This window comes from Nicotiana tabacum, chromosome 23, assembly GCF_000715075.1.
Source record: "Nicotiana tabacum cultivar K326 chromosome 23, ASM71507v2, whole genome shotgun sequence".
In the NCBI taxonomy this organism is placed as follows: Eukaryota; Viridiplantae; Streptophyta; class Magnoliopsida; order Solanales; family Solanaceae; genus Nicotiana; species Nicotiana tabacum.
Window position 1 is genome coordinate 117,349,195 of NC_134102.1, and position 22,906 is coordinate 117,372,100.

General features: G+C 40.7%; 1 long non-coding RNA gene across 1 annotated transcript; it reads left to right on the forward strand.

Moving 5' to 3' along the window:
• The first annotated feature begins 1,387 nt into the window (after positions 1-1,387).
• Positions 1,388-21,149, forward strand: LOC142177442 (uncharacterized). Its single transcript, XR_012705866.1, has 2 exons — positions 1,388-2,327; positions 20,419-21,149. It is a non-coding gene; the product is annotated as an uncharacterized LOC142177442 (long non-coding RNA).
• Positions 21,150-22,906: the final 1,757 nt, after the last annotated feature.

Sequence of the window (22,906 nt, forward strand, 5' to 3'; positions counted from 1 at the left end):
TATTAAATATTACACTTCAGCCCCGGGTTGTGAGTTTTGTTTGAGATGATTTTCGGTGATGACGTGACAAATAATACTCACATCAGAATGTTACAATGGTAAAAAAAAATCGACAAAAAGACCAAAATTTTACTACCACCAAAATATTCTTCAGAACTTCCGTCTAATCTTTTGGTTTTACTAACTCATTTGGCCGTTACTTCACTTGTCAAACATTGAAATCATTATTTATAAGTTAAAATTTATTCAACGGTATTTGTCATTATTTCAGTTTTAACTTGTAGTAGAAAATTTTTGAAATTGAATTTTTGTTTGAGGAAGTGAAATAATACTTTCACGCCTAAGATCTTAATTTTTTCAAGTAAAATTTATGTCGTGTGAATACGTAATTTTTGTCCCAAATACGAAACTAATCCTAAAATGTTTGAAATAGTTTTAATTATTTTTCTTAGAATTATAAGAATTTTGTTTGTTTATTTGATTGCACTTTATTGCATTAATAGATTATTTGCATCATTGCATCATTAGAGATTTTAAAATCATATAAAAATAAAATAAAACAAAATATTCTTTAGCTTTGATTTTTAATTGCATCATTAGCGTTTAATTACAAATAGTGACATATCCAAAATGAAAATAAAAAAATAGTTACATTAGTTGTTCCTTTGCATTTTTCGACTCATCAATTATTTTAATTGTTAATTAGATTAGTTTTACAACAATTAGGTAGGTTCAAATTAGAGTCCAATTTAAGAGGTTATATTTGAGATCAAAAGAGAAGGGGACAATCGATTTGGGCCAGTGTTCAAGCAGCCCATGTGGTTTCAAAAAAATGCAGCAAACCACTCCATAAATCCGGTCCAGTCCCACCCCAAGGCCAAACGACGTCGTTTTGAAGCAAAGCAATCCCAATCGTCCATCAAATCTAATCCAACGACCCGTAACTAACCTCTCATCCCCTTTTAAGTATCGGACCTGGACCCCCCTACCCCTCAAAACCCTCTCAAGTCGTCTCTCATCTTACATCGCTCACTCCCCGTCGTCTTTGCCGCCGGAAATCGCCAATAACCTCAAACTTTCACCAAATAATCCCCACCCTCTCCTCTTTCCAAATCCATTAACCTTTCCCTTCAAAACCTTCCCGTTTTTGTTTGTAGATCTATGAAACCAAACCCTAGCCGCCACTTGCCCCCTTTTCAATTTCTCGACTAATTTTCCTCTTTACGGTTGGAATTTACATCAGTTGAGATCTCTTGATGAGATTTATCCATTGATGTAAAACTCAGTCTGTTTCTTAGAGGTCATATTTTGGTCAACCAGTCGTTGTCCGGCAAGAACCTGACTGAGGTCACCCCTTTTGTTTTATCTCGAGTTCAAATAGGTATAATTTATTTCTTTCTTTTTTTCTTTTACTGTTTTCAACCTTGTGATTCTTTACGATGTCCGATTTTGTTTAGTTATTTAAGTCTAGAGGTTTAGAGTCATTTTCTATTTGAATTGATTAGTTTAAATTGTATATTTGTTTAATTAACATGCTTAGTCAATTGTTGATTCATTTGATTCACGTTTAGTTTGTATTAATTTGGTATGGTTAATTGTTGTGTGATAAAAATTTATTGTTGTTAAGTGAAGAAGAGCAGTAGATTTGGGATAAATGTTGAGATAAAAGAAAAGGTTAAAAGAAGTTGTATTAACAAAATCTTGAGGGAGCTCAAGGAAATAAGAAAACTTAGGTAATCATTATGTTAACTGTCTAGGGTGTTTCTAGAAGAGAGGGTTAAGGACTAAAAAGCAATAAAATAATAAAAATTAGGTCAAAATGGGACTTAAAGGTTAAAATACAGAAAAAGGGGCTGGAAAGAAAGAGAGATAATAGAATGGACGGTCGTTAGAATATTCTATATAACAACCCACTCATTCACTGATTATTCACACACACATTCATTCTGCATTTTCACAGATATTCCTTCTCACACTCTGATATTTATCACCCGCACTCTCTTACCTTCACGAATAGAAAACACATCAGTAGCTAGAAATTCTGAAAAAAAATCAAAAAAAAAAAAAAGAAGCTCCAAATCTGCAGAAAACAAAAACTCCCAAAATACAAAAAAAAAAAAGGAATTTCAAACTGTTTCTAATTTTGGCTAGGTTTTTTCAATTGATTTTTGGGGTTTTCTCAAGAGGGTTTTGATTTGGAAGTTTGAAGTTGTATGTTGATTCTCTGCCGTTTTCTATTTGGAGTTGTTGTATCTACTTTGCTGAGCTCGTTGAACTGGTTTTCTGCTTTTATGTGGCTCATTCCAACATCTTCCTTGTTCAGTTAGGTCAGTTCAAATCTCATTCCAACATCTGCCTTTATATGGCTCATTCCAATATCAGTGAATGATCAAAAATGATCAAAATTGCTAACTGTTTGCCTGATTCTATTGATCTGTTACTCTCATATGTGATAATTGTGTTTGAATATGCCATATGGGAACCTAGACGTGTGCAATTGTTGATATTAATTTTACTGAAAACCTGACCTATTATTAGATGTTTGTCTAGATTAGATTGATCTCTTCACAAGAATAATTGTTATTGGTTATCAAATCACCTTTGGTTTATTGCATGCTTTCAAGCTCGAATATGACTTTAAGGAAGATGGAAATACATGGAAGCATGTTGAGTATGAGATAGTAAAGGTCTTTCTTTGGACAATGAGTTTCACGACTATATAGTTTAAACATAGTGTAATGGAAGCTCAAGGATGACTGTAATTCATTAGAATAGTTATTTGTGTAATATTGAACCGATATGTAAATTTCTATAATTATTCTAGTCTGTTATAATTAAATATAAATTTTGGATGATCTTATGATAATAATTGAGGCCATGGGAAAATGTGAGCCTGTAATAGTATTTATCAATAGTAATGATAAATTTGCAAAATCACAATTGTTTCAGTAGTTTGTATTCACGTTTGTTCAGTAGTTTGTATTCACATTTGATGCTTGTTGAAAAAATTGATATTTTGCCCAAGCGGGGCAGCCCAATCAAAGCCAAACTGAGCTTGGTTCTGGGCACTTTGTTTGCTTCTGGGCTCAATTTTGAGCCCAACCAAATGCTAGGAACCTTATGTTCAAAGGCTTGGCCATGCCAAAGGACAATGACACTTTGGGCTTGCTGTAAGCCCATCTTTTGTCCACTTTTGAGGTCCTAATGTGAATTCTTAGTCAAACCCAATTGATAACTTTTCACCCTAAACGTCAGCCCGAGTTAATCATCGAACAAAAGGGAAGTTATGGATTAATGTGGTTTCATAGATAATATACACTCTAGATATGTGAATTCACATTCAGCTTAGTCACAAAATAATTTCACAAGTTATGAGACCTCTTCCAACAATCCCAAACATTAAGAAAATTAATCTTTGAATATGCGTAGAATGCTTTAGGCATGTTTCTTAATTTATTATCGTGGTTGTGTATACGTTCGCATGACACAATTTTTAAAAATAAAATCGAAGTATGTGTTAACTTTGGCCAAAACAATCTTAATAATAAAGTGCTATTAATTGTGTACACGTATGCGTGACATGATTTTGGCATAATAAACAAAACGGATTCACACATGTGATTTGTTTCAAAGATAATCCATAATGTGATAATCAAAGAAATTTAAAAGCGACAAAAGGTAAAAATGCACATAGGTTTAAAAATACGTAATTAACATTTAATTAAGCCAGGTATGATTAAAAGCGACCGTGCTAAAACTACGGAATGCAGGAGTGCCTAACACCTTCTCCCGGGTTAACAGAATTTCTTACCCGATCTTCTATGTTTCGCAGACTTTAAACATAGTCATTTCCTTGATTTGGGATTTAAATAATTGGTGACTCGGAACATCGCAATTAAATAATTCTGAGTGGCAACTCTTTTAAAATAAATTAATCCCATTTCAAATAATATCACTTCAAGTGGAAAAACTCATTTTCCCATAAAAATGAGGCGTGACAGCTCTGGCGACTCTGCTGGGAAAAAGAACCCAGAACTTCTAGTTCAGAGTTCAGAATTCGAGCTTGTAATGTGATCTATAATTGGCTTTGTTAATTGTATGATATTACTGTGTTTGTGGACCTAATGTGCTAAGTGTCGCTTATTTATCGCTTTGATATTACTTGAACTGTATTAAACTATCTTCTTATGCCTTCCTTCTGAGTCTTCTGAATTATTGGTGTACACGTGCGCGTGACCTATTTTTTTGTTAGAGGTCATACCAATTTGAACGAGGCTGGGTCAGTAACTAGGCCGGGTAGACTTTCGTGCTCCCGGTATGTTGCCCCTACCTCGGCTCGAGTTGTCCACTTGGGTAAGTCAGGTTTAAAACATACCCCCCAGGATTTAAACCTAGAATAATATAGCCTCATGCCGTATCCCTAGTAGGAACTTTTGTTTGCATCACGTGCATTTGACTTTGGGGACTCTAACACAGGGTTGGGTCCGTCTAGGACAGATGTACCCAAAATTACAAGACCATCCTAATGCATCTTACGTGCTACTTGGGCATTTTATTTGATTTGGTTTGCATATTGACCGGTTTCTAGAATAGGGATAGAAAATTAAAAATAAGAAAGACTGAGAAGTAGGAGAGAATTCATCCGATTTCAAAAAATCCCGGTATTGGAAAAATCTTGAAACTCTGCTAAATTTTTGAAAAAAAGAAAAAAAGAAAGGTCATTTCAAAATGAGCCAAAATTTTCAAGTGTCATGTTTCCCTTGTTTGGTCAAAACTTACGAACTACGCGGGTCTTATTCTCACTGGATGTGAGATACGTAAACAACCTTCATAGTGTTCGGTCCCATTTTTGCAAAAATAACCAAAAAGAAAGAATTGTGTTTAGTGTTGTTTTCAAAACAAATAAGCCGACCCTGTTTCGGTTAATCCCAAACTGATTCTCTCGGAATAGCCTTAGAACATCTTCAACGAGTCGAAGGACTATTCTCGCAAGAACGGACTTGTCTGTCAATTGGGCGTCATTTTTACCATAATTTCCTCCCCCGGCCTTAAAGCTTTCCTTGGAAGTACGAAGGGGCCATATTTGCAAAAATAGCCACCCCTTTCCTTGGTCATAATTGCATAAATAGCCACCATCTCTTTGACTTTTCTTAAAAATTGGGTAATTTACAAAAGATTGTTTTGCAAAAAGAGTTCAATGATATTGTCTTTTAAACTATTGTCTACTCTAACCTTAACCACCCACAAGTACAAAATGAGCACTGTCCAGAACACACCGTTGACGGTTGTAGGCGAGGCTCCACTTCGGCTTCAGATTTGGTGGTATGACTTGGGGGAATATGGTCAGAAATAGGTCACCAAACACATGGGAGCCCTCACAGACATTATGAATGTTAAACCACAGGACGATTTGATTGAGGCAGTAGTGATCTTTTGGGATCCCGCTTCACAATATCTTCTGCTTCTCCGGTTTTGAGCTTAGTCTCACCTTAGAAGTGATAGCTGGATGTTCCGATTTCGGCATGGATTTGAGAAACGAGAAATTCATATTCCCAAGGGCTCTTTCTGTACACTGGTTCTTCGATCTTCTGAATATCGATAAGCAAATCAAAAAGACCAACGTAGTCAGAGGGTGTTGTTCTTTTTACTTCCTATACTCCAGGTTCGGGCATATTAATGGGTTCAAAATGCATCATAGGGCCTTAACAACAAGCAGGACAAGGATACATGGCAGATTCACCGTCGCTTCGCCTTCCTAGTGGCATTTATGGGAATTATGGTCTTCCCAAATTAGGAGTGGCCAATTGACACCGTATAGCTAGGATTGTACACCTCACTACCAAAGAACATCACACTCTTGCCCCGATTATTCTATTAGACATTTATCGAGCGTTGACTTTATGTAAGTCCGGGGTAAAATTCTTCGAAGGGTGCAATGTTTTGTTGCAAATATTGTTGATTGAGCATCTCCAACATCACCCTAAGTTCATGAGCTATGGTCCGAGCAAGGACAATTTCATTGAGAGGTACGGAGAAAGAGTAAAAGATTACAACTAGCCAGAAGGGGTGGAAGCCTGGATATCCCACCCGAGATCTTTAAACGCAAGTCAAATTGAGTGGACTTTGGGATGGCTCCCGGTAAGAGAGGTGATACACATGTCAGCCTTAAAAAGTTATTTGTTATTGTTGGCTTTGAGATGTGTACAGCCGTATATGCCACAGAGAGTTCAAAGACAGCTAGGGAGGTACCAAGTAGTGCCTGAGGATGAAGATTTGAGTGTACAAGTAATTGAGCTACATCACGAAGCCCCACTCCTCTGTCACGATCCAAATTCTCCCTCCGTGAATTTTCATGACGGCACCTAGTCTCTACGACTAGGTAAGCCTAACACTTTGCGAAAATGAAATGAAAACATGAAAATTAACAACTAACAGTAGTAGATAATCTATATAAGCAATTGAGATGCTGTTCGGCATATACAATAGTCAACTCTCGGAATATACATAACACACCCAAGACCCGGAACACCATAAGTCACAAGCTTCTACGAGATTCTAAATGTTCTATACATCACTGTCTATAGAAATAAGGGAAGAATAAACATAGGGGAATAGAGGGGGACTCCGGGGATCTGCGGGCGCGGGCAGATGTACCTTGAAGTCTCCGAAAATAGCAACGACTGCAACTAAGGACGAGGCTGGTAGGAGGAACCTGGATTTGCAGACGAAAAATATGTGCAGGAAAGGGTGTGAGTACACCACAACGGTACCCAATAAGTGCCAAGCCTAATCTCGATCAAGTAGTGATGAGGTCAAGTCAGGGCCCTACTGGTATATATATATATATATATATATATATATATATATATATATATATATATATAAAAACAAGGCAGAATGATATATCACAATAAAATAAAGACAGAAATTTAACAAGAATGAAAACATAGAAAGGTAACAACTCATTACATAGAAATAACATAGGGGATCTCCCGAGATACCGTCTCATAGTCCCAAACGTAAATGTGCAGGGAAGTAAATATGCAAGACAGGGGGATCTCCCGGAATCCTGTTACGTAGTCCCAAAGTAAATGTGCAAGGGGATCTCCCAGAATACCGTTCCGTAGTCCCAAAATTAAATATACAGAGGGATCTCCCGGAATACAGTTCTGTAGTCCCAAAAGTAAATACACATCTCAAACAATAGAATTCAACAACTACAACACGAGATCCTACAATTTAAACTAAGTACAAGACAAGGAAAAATAGAAAATTTACTAGACATGCTGCACGGAGTTCAGATAAACAATTAAGGCAAGTAGTCATGTTGTTCTAATCTAACAAGATACTACACATGCTGATATGACTCAAATAAGAAGGAAAACATGTTATTACTTAGTAGAAATCGGGTTTTTACAACAATTAGCCCGTGTACGTACTCGGCACCTCACGTACACGACACTCACATATCAAAACAGTACCAAATCCTAAGGGGAGTTCCCCCACACAAGGTTTGGCAAGCCACTTACCTCGAACCAAGCTCAATCAATCTGTAACAATGCTCTTTCCATGAATATCCAACTCCGAATGGCCAAAATCTAGCCAAAATTAATAACATAACATAAATATAACTAAAAGGAACTAATCTAGCTAATGAAATCAAAGCTAAAGCAAGAAATTGAAAAATCGCCCTAAAAACCTCCTCGGGCTCATGTCTCGAAATCTGGTAAAAGTCATAACATATGAACACCCATTCACTCACGAGTTCACTCATACCAAAATTACTCAAATCCGATACCAAAATATCGATCAAAATTCCAAAATTCGGCCTAAGAACATTTGTCAACTTTTCCCCAAATTTTCAACCCCAAATCCGAAATTAAATGGAGAAAATAACTATAGATTAATGGAATACAACCAAAAACGAGTTAGGAATCATTACCCCAAAGCTTCCTATGAAAATCCCTTAAATAATCGCCAAATTCCGAGCTCTCAAGTCCAAAAATGAAGAATGAAATCAAACCCTCGCACTTAGCCCTTTTTCTGCTAGTCAAACCGCTTCTGCAGGCCTTCAACCGCATCTGCGGTTTCGCACCTACAGAAATTCCATCGCAGGTACGATTTTCACTTAAAACTCCTCGCCTGCTTCTACGATCAAAAGGTCGCACCTGCGTGTGCGCACCTGTGGTCCTCCACCGCGCCTGCGATCTCTCCAGCGCGTCTGTGGACATCACAGATGCGGAACTCACCTCGCACATACGGCCCCTGACCACTCCCTCCAAATCCGCTTCTGCGCTTAATCATCCACACGTGTGGTCCCGCACCTGCGGTTCCCCCATCGCAGGTGCGAAACACCAGAAACCATGAAACTTTAGAAATTTCCGAAGTTTAATATTTCCTCCGTTAAGCATCCGAAACACACCCGAGGCCCCCGGGACCACAACCAAACATACAAATCAATCCTAAAACACCATACGAACTTAGTCGAGCTCTCAAACCATATCAAACAACTCTAAAATCATGAATCATCCTCCGATTCAAACTTAAAAAACTTGAAACATCCAAATTCGACAATCGATGCCGAAACTAACCAAACCACATTCGATTGACCCCAAATTTTGCACACAAGTAGTATTCAACCCTACAGACCTACTCTAACTTTCGGAATCAGAATCCGACCCCGATATCAAACATTCCACTATCGGTCAAAATCTCCAAAACTTTGACTTTCGCCATTTCAAGCCTAAATGAGCTACAGACCTCCAAAACACAATCCGGACACGTCCATAAGTCCAAAATCACCTGACTGAGCTAACGGATCCGATAGAACTCCATTCCGGAGTCGTTTTCATACAGTTCCGATTGCGATCCAAATCCTAAGGCTTAAGCTCTTGTTTAGGGACTAAGTGTCCCAAAACACTTCAAAAACCAAAACAAAACCTCCCTGTAAGTCACAATAGCATAAAAAGATACGACGGAAGTAGTTAATAGGAGATCGAGGTTATAACTGTCAAAATGACCGGCTGGGTCATCACATCCTCCCCCTCTTAAAACAGTTATTCGTCCTCGAACGAGTATAGAGACATAACTGAAGCTGTGAACAAATGAGGATAATGACTGCCCATATCCTGCTCGGTCTCCCAAGTCGTCTCCTCGACCGACTGACACCTCCACTGAACCTTTACTGAAACAATGTTCTTTGACCTTAGCTTTCTGACCTGCATGTCCAAAATAGCCACTAGCTCCTCAACATAAGATAGGTCCTTGTCCAACCGGACTGAGCTGAAATCCAATACATTAGCCATATCACCGTGATACTTCCAGAGCATAGAAACGTGGAATACCAGATGAACTCCCGCTAGGCTGGGATGTAAGGCAATCTCATAAGCAACCTCCCCAACACGCCACAATACCTCAAAAGGACCAATGTACCTCGGGTTCAGCTTGCCCTTCTTTTCGAGCCTCATAACGCCCTTCATAGGAGATACCCGAAGCAAGACCCGCTTTCCAACCATGAATGCTACATCGCGAACCCTCCGGTCTGTATAACTCTTCTGTCTGGACTGGGCTGTGCGAAATCGATCCTGAATCACCTTTACCTTATCCAGGGCATCCTGGACCAAGTCTGTACCCAATAATCTGGCCTCGCCCGGCTCGAACCAACCCACTGGGGACCGATACCGCCTACTATACAAAGCCTCATACGGTGCCATATGGATGCTCGACTGATATCTGTTGTTGTAGGAAAATTCCGCAAGTGGCAAGAAGTGATCCCATGACCCTCCAAACTCCATCACACACGTACAGAGCATATCCTCTAATATCTGAATAGTGCACTCGGACTATCCGTCCGTCTGAGGGTGAAATGTTATGCTCAGCTCCACTCTAGTACCCAACTCATGTTGTGTGGCTCTCCAGAATCGTGATGTAAACTACGTACCCCGATTAGAGATAATAGATACCGGTATGCCATGAAGCCTGACGATCTCACGAATGTATATTCGAGCTAACTGTTTGGAAGAATATGTAGTCATCACAGGAATGAAATGAGCTGACTTGGTCAGCCTATCCACAATCACCCAAACCACATCAAACCTTCGCCGAGTCCGTGGGAGTTCAACAACGAAATCCATAGTGATCCGCTCCCATTTCCATTTCGAAATCTATAACTTTTGAAGCAACCCACCCGGTCGTTGATGCTCATACTTCACCTGCTGGCAATTTAGGCACCGAGCCACATACTCCACTATGTCCTTCATTCTCCTCCACCGGTAATGCTGCCTCAAGTCCTGATACATTTTCGCGGCACCCGAATGAATGGAGTACCGCGAGCTATGAGCCTTCTGAAGAATCAACTCACGCAAACCATCTACATTAGGCACACATAGCATGTCCTGCATCCTCAATGCGCCATCATCCCCAATAGTGACCTTCTTAGCATCACCGTGCTGGACCATGTCCTTAAGGACAAGCAGGTGGGGGTCATCATACTGATGCTCCCTGATATGATCATTAAGAGAAGACCGAGAGACTACACAAGCCAACACTCGACTCGGCTAAAACATATCCAATCTCACAAACTGACTGGCTAAGGCCTGAACATCCAATGCTAAGGGTCTCTCTGCTGCGGGAAGATATGCTAAACTCCCTAAACTATCCGCCCGACGACTCAAAGTATCGGCCACCACATTGGCCTTTCTCGGGTGGTACAAAATGGTGATATCATAATCCTTAAGTAGCTCCAACCACCTCCCCTGACGCAAATTAAGATCCTTTTGCTTGAACAGATGTTGCAAACTCTGATGATCAGTGTAAATCTCACAAGGAACACCGTACAAAATAGTGGCGCCAAATCTTCAAGGCATGAACAATATCTTCTAACTCAAGGTCGTGGACATGATAGTTCTTCTCATTCACCTTTAACTGCCTGGACGCGTAGGCAATCACCCTACCGTCCTGCATCAACACCGTGCCAAGATCAATTCGCGATGCATCATAATATACAGTGTAGGACCCCGAACCTGTAGGCAATACCAAAACTGGGGCTGTAGTCAAAGTTGTCTTGAGTTTCTGAAAGCTCTTCTCACACTCCTCTGTCCACCTGAACGGAGCACCCTTCTGGGTCAGCCTAGTCATAGGTGCTGCAATAGATGAGAATCCCTCTACAAAATGACGGTAATACCCCGCCAAACTAAGAAAATTGCGGATCTCTGTAGCTGATGACGGTCTAGGCCAACTCTGCACTGCCTCCACCTTCTTCGGATCTACCTTGATCCCATCACTCAATACTACATGACCCAAGAACGCCACTGAGTCTAGCCAAAACTCACACTTCGAAAATTTTGCATACAACCTCTTTTCTCTCAGAGTCTGAAGCACAATCCTCAGGTGTTGCTCATGATCCTCCCGAGTCCAGGAGTACATCATAACGTCGTCAACAAACACAATGACGAAGGAGTCAAGATAAGGCCGGAACACACTGTGCATCAAATGCATAAAGGCTGCTGGGGAATTGGTCAGCCCAAAAGACATAACAAGAAACTCATAGTGACCGTATCGGGTCCTTAAGGCAGTCTTCGGGATATCTAGCTCCCGAATCTTCAACTGATGATAGCCTGAACGTAAGTCAATCTTGGAAAATACACTGTCACCTTGTAACTGATCAAATAAGTCATCAATACGAGGAAATAGATACATGTTCTTCACTGTAACTTTGTTCAGCTGGCGATAATCAATACACATACGCATAGAACCATCCATCTTCTTCATAAACAAGACCGGAGCACCCCAATGAGACACGCTGGGTCAAATGAAGCCCTTATAAAGCAACTCCTGCAACTGCTTCATCAACTCCTTCAACTCAGGAGGAGCCATACGGTATGGAGGAATAGAGATGGGCTGAGTTCCCGGCAACAAATCAATGCCGAAATCAATATCTCTATCGGGCGACATGCCCGAAAAATCAGCTGGAAACACATATGGGAAATCCCTCACTATTGGAACTGACTCAACTGTAGGGGTATCAATACTGACATCTCTCACATAAGCTAAATACGCGTCACACCCCTTCTCAACCATTCGTTGAGCCTTAAGAAATGAAATAACTTTGCGGGGAGTATACTCTAAGGTACCTCTCCACTCTAATCGCGGTAAGCTTGGCATAGACAGCATCACGGTTTTAGCGTGACAATCAAGAATAACATAGTGAAGCGACAACCAGTCCATGCCCAAGATAACATCAAAATCTACCATGCTGAGTAATAATAAATCGGCTTTGGTTTCAAAACCACTAAGAGCAATCAAACACGACCGATATACGTGGTCCACAACAAGAGAATCTCCCATAGGAGTAGACACATAAGCATGGGAACTCAAAGAATCCCGTGATACGCCCAAATATGGGGCAAAATAAGAGGACACATATGAATACGTAGATCCTAGGTCAAATAATACCGACGCATCTTTGTGACAGACTGGAACAATACCTGTAATGACAGAGTTGGAAGCAACTGCCTCTGTACGAGCCGGAAGAGCATAATACCTGGCCTAGCCTCCCCCTCTAGGGCGACCTCGACCTCCCCGACCTTCACCTCGAGCTGGATGAGCAGGTGGGGCGGTAGTTGATGTTGGATTCATAGCCTGAGGACCTAGTGGAGCACATGGTGGCTGAGAAGTCTGTAGAGGTGCACCCCTCCTAAGTCTGGGGGAAATCCCTCACGATATAGCGAGTGTCGCCACACTCAAAACAACCCCTCGGAGGGCATAACTATTATGACTGACTCGGGCCAGGTCTACTGGACTGGCCGCTGATAGCACCCCGAACAGGAGGCACACTAGATACTGGCAGTGCATAATAAGGCTCCTGGGGTCTAGAAGGGGCTAGAACACCACTGGCGGCTGGAAGAGCTGAATGAACAGGGCGACTCACATAACCCCTACCATGTCGAGCTGCTGCGTCACAAGCTCCAGAATAATAACCAGTCTCTTGAGACCTCTTGGCCTCCCTCTCCTCTCTGTCCCGAGAAAGCATGCCCTCCAATCTCCTGGCAATGCTCACAACCTGCTGATAAGAGATATCCATCTCCAACTCCCTGGCCATACTGATTCTGATGCTGGGGTGGAGTCCATCATTAAAGCGACGAACCCTCTCCCGAACTATAGCAACCAATGCCGGTGCATGTCGAGCCAAATCACTGAAATGGATTGCAAACTCTGACACAGTCATAGAACCCTGGCGCAATTGCTCAAACTCTGCGCGCCATGCATCCCTGAGGCTCTGAGGGACATACTCTCTCAAATACATATCCGAGAACTGAGTCCATGTGAGTGAGACTGCCTCGTCTAGATTAATCAACTCATAAGCATGCCACCACTGATAGGTTGCTCCTCTAAGTTGGAAAGTGGTAAAAGAAATCCCACTCATCTCCGCTACGCCCATAGTACGAGAATACGATGACACTCCTCCAGAAAACCCTGAGCATCATCTGTAGCCAATCCGCTGAAGGTAGGTGGGTAGTACTTCTTGTACCTCTCAAGTCTGAGCTGCTCCGCCTCAGAAGCGACTGTCCTGGTCTCATGTTGAACCGGAGCTACTGACTACATAGGAATAAACTCTAGGGCCTGATCAACCTGGACCCTCTGCTCAAGAGTACGGGCAGCGGGAGTCCGAGCCCCTCCCCTGGCCTGAGATGTGGCGGGAGTTAGTGGAATCAGTCCAGCATGAGCTAAGGTGCTGAACATGCTCATGAACTGGGCTAGAGTCTCCTGGAGGGCTGGTGCAGCAATAGAAACCTCCGGTGCCTGCCCTCCAGCTTGAGCTACTGGGGGCTCCTCTGTCGTAGCTCGCGCGGTTGCTCTGGCTGCACCTCGTGGTCATCCTCTACCCCAGCCCCGGCATTTGGCATCTCTAGCAGAGGGAACGGGTGCCTGGTCGTCAGATCTCCCGGTATGGGTCCTCACCATCTGTGAGAAAGAATAAAATAGAGAATTTTAGAATTTGATGCCAATAACTCACACGACAAGGAATCAAAAGAAGTATGATTGTTCCTACAGTTCCATAGCCTCCCGAAAATAAGTATAGATGTCTCCGTACCGATTTGCGAGACTCTAATAAACCGGCTTATGACTCACGACACTTATGAATCTAGAGCTCTAATACCAACTTGTCACGACCCAAATTCTCCCTCCGTGAATTGTCATGACGGCACCTAGTCTCTACGCCTAGGTAAGCCTAACACTTTGCGAAAATGAAATGAAAACATGAAAATTAACAACTAACAGTAGTAGATAATCTATATAAGCAATTGAGATGTCGCTCGTCATATACAATAGTCAACTCTCGGAATATACATAACACACCCAAGACCCGGAACACCGTAAGTCACAAGCTTCTACGAGATTCTAACTGTTCTATACATCACTGTCTATAGAAATAAGGGAAGAATGAACATAGGGGAATAGATGGGGACTCCGAGGATCTGCGGGCGTGGGCAGATGTACCTTGAAGTCTCCAAAAACAGCAGCGACTGCAACTAAGGATGAGGCTGGTAGGAGGAACCTGGATCTGCAGACGAAAAATATGTGCAGGAAAGGGCGTGAGTACACCACAACGGTACCCAGTAAGTGCCAAGCTTAACCTCGGTCGAGTAGTGACGAGGTCAGGTCAGGCCTTATATATATATATATATATATATATATATATATATATATATATATATATATATATATATATATATATATATATATATATATATATATATATATATAATAAAAATAAGGCAGAATGAAATATCGCAATAAAATAAAGACAGAAATTTAAAAAGAATGAAAACATAAAAAGGTAACAGCTCAGTACACAGAAATAACAACAGGGGATCTCCCGAGATATCGTCTCATAGTCCCAAACATAAATATGCAGGAAAGTAAATATGCAAGACAGAGGGATCTCTCGGAATCCCGTTCTGTAGTCCCAAAGTAAATGTGCAGGGGGATCTCCCGGAATACCGTTCCGTAGTTCCAAAAGTAAATATGTAGAGTGATCTCTCGGAATACCGTTCCGTAGTCCCAAAAGTAAATACACAGCTCAAACAATAGAATTCAACAACTACAACACGAGATCCTACAATTTAAACTAAGTACAAGACAAGGAAAAATAGGAAATTTACTAGACATGCTGCACGAAGTTCAGATAAACAATTAAGGCAAGTAGTCATGCTGTTCTAATCTAACATGATACTACACATGCTGATATGACTCAAATAAGAAGAAAAATAGGTTATTACTAGCAGAAATCGGGTTTTTACAACAATTAGCCCGTGTATGTACTCGTCAACTCATGTACACGACGCTCACATATCAAAACAGTACCAAATCCTAAGGGGAGTTCCCCCACACAAGGTTAGGCAAGCCACTTACGTCGAACCAAGCTCAATCAATCCATAACAATGCTCTTTCCACGAATATCCAACTCCGAATGGCCAAAATCTAGCCAAAATTAATTACATAACATAAATATAACTATAAGGAACTAATCTAACTAATGTAATCAAAGCTAAAGCAAGAAATTAGAAAATCGCCATAAAAAGCCTTCCTGGACCCACGTCTCAGAATCGGGTAAAAGTCACAAAATATGAACACCCATTCACTCACGAGTTCACTCATACCAAAATTACTCAAATCCGATACCAAAATCTAGATCAAAATCCCAAAATTCGGCCGAAGAACGTTTCTCAACTTTTTCCCAAATTTTCAACCCCAAATCCGAAATTAAATGGAGAAAACAACTATAGATTAATGGAATACTACAAAAAACGAGTTAGGAATCATTACCCCAAAGCTTCCTCTGAAAATCCCTCAAAAAATCGCCAAATTCCGAGCTCTCAAGTCAAAAAATAAAGAATGAAATCAAACCCTCGCACTTAGACCTTTTTCTGCCAGTCAAACCGCTTCTGCGGGCCTTCAACCGCATCTGCGTTTCCGCACATGCGAAAATTCCATCGCAGGTGCGGTTTTCACTTTAAACTCCTTGCCCGTTTCTGCGATCAAAAGGTCACACCTGCGGACCTATGTCCTCGTCTGCGGTCCTCCACCACTCCTGCGATCTCTCCAGCGTGTCTGCGGGAATCGCAGATACGAAACTCACCTCGCACTTGCGACCCCTAACCACTCCCTCCAAATCCGGTTCTGCGCTTAATCATCCGCACGTGCGGCCCCGCGCTTGCGGTTCCCCCATCGCATGTGCGAAACACCAGAAACCAGCAAACTTCAGAAATTTCCTAAGTCTAATATTTCCTTCGTTAAGCATCCGAAACACACCCGAGGCCCCCGAGACCTCAACCAAACATACCAACCAATCTTAAAATACCATACGAACTTAGTCGGGCCCTCAAACCACATCAAACAACTCTAAAATCACCAATCATCCTCGGACGTGGTTTGGTTGGTTTCCGATTGACCCCAAGTTTTACACACAAATCGTGTTCAACCCTACAGACCTACTCCAACTTCCAAAATCGGAATCCGACCCCGATATCAAACATTCCACTACCGATCAAAATCTCCAAAACTTTGACTTTTGCCATTTCAAGCCCAAATGAGATGCATACCTCCAAAACACAATCCGGACACGTGCCTAAGTCCAAAGTCACCTAAAAGTGCTAACAGAACCGATGTAACACCATTCTGGAGTCGTCTTTACACAATTCTGACTACGATCCAAATCCTAAGGCTTAAGCTCTCGTTTAGGGACTAAGTGTCCCAAAATACTCCAAAAACCAAAATGAAACCTCCAGATAAGTCACAATAGGAGAAAAAGATATATGGGAAGCAGTTAATAGGGGATCAGGGCTATAACTTTCAAAACGATCGACCGGGTCATCACATTCTCGAGGCTTTATTCTAGCAAATTTGGAATGGTTGTTGGTACTTGAAAGATGATACCCAGGTGTCGCATCCTGCGAGAGGTGAGGTAGATCCGGGTTATGCTATGTGGTTTGGGAAGAGGTCTCGTTTAGATGATGAGTCAGAGTCCAAACCCAAAAGGCCCGCAAAAAGGCCGCATGTTCAAGCCTTTGATGATAAAACCCAAGGACGGTTGGCCTGGGGTGAAAAGGAAAAGGGATACCAAGAAACTATTCATGCCTTAGAAGAAAAGCTAAGAAACCTCAAATTTGAGAATGACTTACAAGCGCAAGAGGCTGAAGATGAAAAGAAAAGTCTGATCCGTGAGAATGAAGCCCTCTGTGCTCAACTCCAACAGATGAATAAATCCTCTGAGGTGCCAGCCAGATATTGGAAAGACCAAAGGACTATAGCCAGCTTGCTAGAGAAAATGCAAGATTATGATGTCACTCTTGAAAATACCGAAAAGGCATTAGGAAAAGCCAAGGAAAATATTGTCAACTAACAGGGGAGGTAAAATGTCACGCCCCAAACTCGGGGAGCGCGACCGGCGCTCAACCGAGTGAACCCGGCCGAGCAAGCCTGTTAGATTTTCTTATACCCAAACTCATCCATGAATAAAGAGGAGATGTACTCCATTAATCAAATATTAAAAAAATTTCATTAACAACTCCCATTCACTTCCATTAGCAGCTTCATTCATAACTTCCAAAATATTATAAGTTTATAAATATAATGGAAAACATTTTTGCCAAATACCAACATTTCTAGTTCAATTCCCAACATCGACTACCACCCACAACCTGTCTACGGAGCCTCTAAGTACAACACAAGAGTAGGATGAAAGTGCCGGCAACAAGGCCCCAGCTATACCTCAAACACAATGTATAACTCTAATGACATCAGGCTCAAAATAGAGTAGGGCTCACCAAAACTTGCTGAATAGAGAGCGACTGCTAACGAGGACCAAAGCTGCCCGCTGATGAACCACCATCCATTAAAGATGCAGCGCCTCCGACAAAAGGGACATTAGTACATATGAAATAGTACTAGTATCTAAAGCTAACTATCCTCTTTCAAAATAGAATGCCAATGTAAGAAAGGAAAAATAGTGGAAACAACAATCAACAATCAATGATATTCAAATGCCAAGTTAAAACATAATAATTTCCAAAATATGAAGATAACAATGTAAAGTGATAATCAAAATATGATTATAATATAATTTTTGGTTGGGAGATCTTTAGCACCAATATATCACTGTTCACAAAATCACCTTGTACAATACCAATGTTCATAATACCAATACCATCGTACTTTTAGCATAGAGTCCAATCACGACCCGATCGGCTAGGCCGTCTCACCGCAATGCCGTATGGATCGACATTATCCTTTTCTATCAATCAATCTCATCCCAATTAAGGGAAATAATTTTATCACATCAATCTCATCCCAAATAAGGGAAATAATTTTACCACATCATTCTCATCCCAAACAAGGGGAATAATTCACAAAAATAACATAGGTACAAATGTATTTACCTCATCATCTTTCACATTGTATGAATCTCCACTAGTATTTTCAACCAATAACATCAACAATATTCCCTTGGCTCTTTTGGCCATTCACAAGATTCTTTATTCAAGGCACGGTGGCCGTATTTGATATTTCACACTTTTATTTCTTCCCTATCATGTATCATCATCATAAATATCAACATATATAATATTTCGGAAATTACAACTTTAAGTTCATTAGAAATGAATAATTTAAGCACAATAGATTTCTTTCCGAGAAATGGAGTAAAATACTTGGCAATTGATGCGCAAGTTAAGCATTTGTTAAAACAACCACATATGGGCATGACTTGAGTTCATAAGCTTTTAGGTAATTCTATTTTCGAAGTCAATTCGGAATAGTTGAATCAAAGCTCATTTCATAACCTTTCTCACATCGTTTCATTTCATTGGCACCATTGGCCACAAGTATAACTTTCACTCTTGGCACGTTGGCCACACTTTATATCCCCAATTCACTTATTTTACTCCCAACCATCTTTATAGATTATCAGCAATAAGATATTTCCAATCAAGACTTTAGGTACACATATGAGCAATTAAGATTATTAATCATATTGAGTTTTCTCACACAGTTTGGCATCATAACCTTCATTTGAAACACAACTCAAAGACATAGCATTTTAATACACATATCATTCTTGAACACATTCCCAAAAGATAACATAATGTGATTGGAACATTCGAAACATGTTTTGAATACATAATTCTCGATACTTTGCTTATTCGGGACAATCGAATTTATTGGGAACGACTCGGAACATAGAATAAGGAATTTGAGATAACCATACTTGAAACTTACGGGAACATCATTGAATTCAATTCTAAGAGAGTAGTTTAGCCAACATACCTCGCTTTGAGCTTTTCTTAAATTACTACAACGTTCTGAAAATTCTAGCAATCCCAATCTATTTTGAGACATAACAAAATTAAACATAAATTAGGAAGATATTCATGGTTTCTGCTTATTTGAGCGTTGTATCAAACACTAGGTGTACAAATTTGGCTACAAGGTTCTTCTACAAGATTTTCTTCATTCCATAACCCAATCTTTACTTATTTGAGCTCAAAAATCTTTCCACAAACCTTATTGGTACAAGCATATATACATAATAATCTTACACCCAAGAATCATACTCCCAATCACCCATCTTTTATCCCAAACTCGAAATTGAAGACTAGGGATTTGAATCTTACCTCTTAGATGAAGATCTTGTGAGATTTCCTTGTTGGATTTCAAAGCTTGGACAAGATATTGATGAAAAAAGCACTTGAGCTTCTTAATCTCTCTAGAACACTCTTACTTCTCTCTAAAAACCTCATATAATTGCCCCAAAATAAGCCCCAAAGCTATTTATCAAAATAGGGTCGGGTTATGAAAATAAAAAAATTAACCCTCCAAAATCAGGTCTGCGATCGCATAATGGACCGCAGAATGGGTATGTGGGTCGCACAATTAACCGTGAAACTAGTGCCCAAAAATGGGCTGTACTGGTCCATTCTGCGACCAGTTTTACGGTCCGCAGACCATTTCTGCGCCCGCAGAATGATTCTACGATGGCAGAATTGGCCGCAAAATCACCTTCTACCAGCCTTAGGTAATTTGGTCATAACTTCTTGTAGGTGTGTCCAAATGACAAACGGTTTGAAGAGTTAGAAACTAGACTCGAAGATATTTAATTTGATAGGTCATACATCATATAAATCCTTATATATATGTAGATATGCTCGTCCAAAGGTTGATCTTGTGCGTACTCATTTGGAACTTTTAGCCTATCATGTAATTTCCAACTTGACTTGGACTTAGGGCTTTCCTTAGACTACACATCACTTATAATATGCCTCGTACACTTATTATCATATCCAATTGATATCCATTGTATTAATAGTCCTCATCTGCACACAAAATAATATAATTAGTGCAATTCAACTTTCTTAATAGCGCTTAAGTACTTCAAAATTTTCCGGGGAGCTACATAAAAGACCGCGTGAAGTTTTCACAACAGATGAAGCAACATCACAATGAAGAGGACTTCGCCCTTAGGAAAGAGTTGGGTGCCCTGGAAGAGGCGTTGGGTCGGCAGTCCAAGGAATTTGGAGCAAAAAAGGAACATTGCTATGCGTTGATCAACAAGCTAGAAGGTGATGTAGTAAACCTGCAAAACCAGAACAACAGAGCAGGGCAAGTAGTGGAAGCACGAGAACAACAAATTGGATGATTGCTCAAGGAAGGGGGTGCTACTAAGCTCAGAATCAAAGAAATAACTGACTACAATGTGATGGAATGCCATGAATGTGAGAATATGACTAAAGATATGTTCTTTGCTTCAGTGTTGTCTTTCGCTCGCCAGTTCATAGCTGACCTAGAGTTCCTTCATGGTGGGCTTCCAGGCAGGCCCGCGACGTGACCGACCGATATCACCCGAGACCCTGGATTAGAGTTTGAGAGTTATCTATCTTTTTAATTGTTCAGTCGTGGAGTCTATAGTTTACTTTTCTCGCATCGAGTTTGTTTCCCTTCATTTGTTTCGAGTCTATTGCCTCTGCTTTGAGTATGTACGTTTTCCTATTAAAGTCAGTTGTTGATGTTTTCGAGTCCTTTGTAATGAAAAACCCAAAAAGATTTTATTAATAAAATACTGAAAACCCCAAAATTTCTTTGCTTTCATTTTACATTCATTTTCCTGAACTACGCAATGGTCTGATTCATGCAGCGTCATGATACGTAGGCAATCCACATCGAATGCGATCATAGCCATAAACAAAACTGAGCAAAAAATCAACAAAAAAGAGAGAAAAATAAATTTAAAAAACTAAAACAAAGAGTTACAAAACAAAAAGAGAAAAAACAAAGAGCGACAAAAGACAAAAGAGAAAAACCAGGAGTGACAAAACAAAAAACCAAAAGAGAGCGAGAAATAGAAGAAAAGAGTACGGACATTTAAAAGCCAAGATGAAACACGCGACCGTTGCAAACACATGGTAGAAACGTTTAATTGTTTAGGTGCATTGCGTCCCAACGTGCGATTTTCTATATGTTAAATGTTTCAAAACTAACAAGGTTGTTGTGCGTGCAATTTAGCCAGGTTCTATTCAGGTGATTGGTTTTTGTTAGTAATCTGGCTTCCCATCCCTACTTCACAATATCTAAAGGAAAGGTTCCGATGGCCTCTGAAAGAAATCTAAACATTATCAACCCTGAGGATAGCCCGACACCGGCTATTCCACAACCAAAATCAACAACTATTGAAGAAACTGAGATGTTGCATCTCCGCATGTTGGAAATATGGGACACCTGGTCTAATAGTAGGGAACTGCCGAATGCAATTCCTGGATTCCCTGAGTTGATCCCAAGGTCGAGTGGGGCTACCAACGTCCTTATGACCAACCCGTTTATCCTATGCAGGTACCCTCCAATGTAGTCTAATGCTCCCGGCATGCCTTCTGTGGTTTGCCCCCAAGCGCAGGTTTCTGGGGCACCTCCAGCATTGTTCTCCGCAGTGCATGTCTTCACCACGGCGTAGCCGACCATGCCCATGTCATGTTTTGAACCTCCTCCATTCACATTCCAGTCCTACAATTTCAGCATGATATGACCTATATCATTCCAGACTCATATACTCAACATCCACAGTATGAGTTTCCGGCTGAACTAGAAAAAATAGTCAAATATCCCGAGCAGGAAGAAATGGCTCGGAAAATGAAAAGCCTAGAGCAAAGTTTAAAAAACATACAGGGCATGAGTGGCCAAAAGAGTGTCTCTTACTCCGACTTGTGCATGTTTCCACATGTCCATTTACTGGCTGGTTTTAATACGCTAAAATTTGAAAAGTACGACAGACTCGGAGACCCGATTGCTCTTTTGAAAAGGTACAGCAACCAGTTAAAAGGCGTCAGTGGAAAAGAGGAACTTATAATGGCATACTTTGGAGAACGTCTGGTTGGACTTGCCTCTGAATGGTATATGGAGCAGGAAATCGCTCACTGGCACGTATGGGACGACCTTGCCAGAGATTTTGTCCGCCAATTTCAATACAATATGGATGTTCCTCCGGAAAAAAACTCTCTATCTAATCTAAAAAAGAAATCCACGAAAAGCTTTCGTGAGTATGTTGTTAAGTGGCGCAGGTAGGTTGCCCCTGTGAAGCCTCCCACTAATGAGACAGAGATGATCACAATTTTCTTGCAGGCCCAAGAGGCTGATTATTTCCAAAACATGATGTCTGCCATTTTCCGAGGCCATAACGATTGGTTAAATAGTTGAAAACGGGTTGAAAACAGGAATGATATTAAGTCAGGGAGCCCTTAAAGCTACATCACAAGCCATCTAGAATGGCTCGGGAGGTCTAGCCAATTGGAAAAAAAGAGAAGAGGGAGCCATGATGGCTTCAAGCTTGAGGGGGTCTCGCAAATCATTTAACCAATCCTAT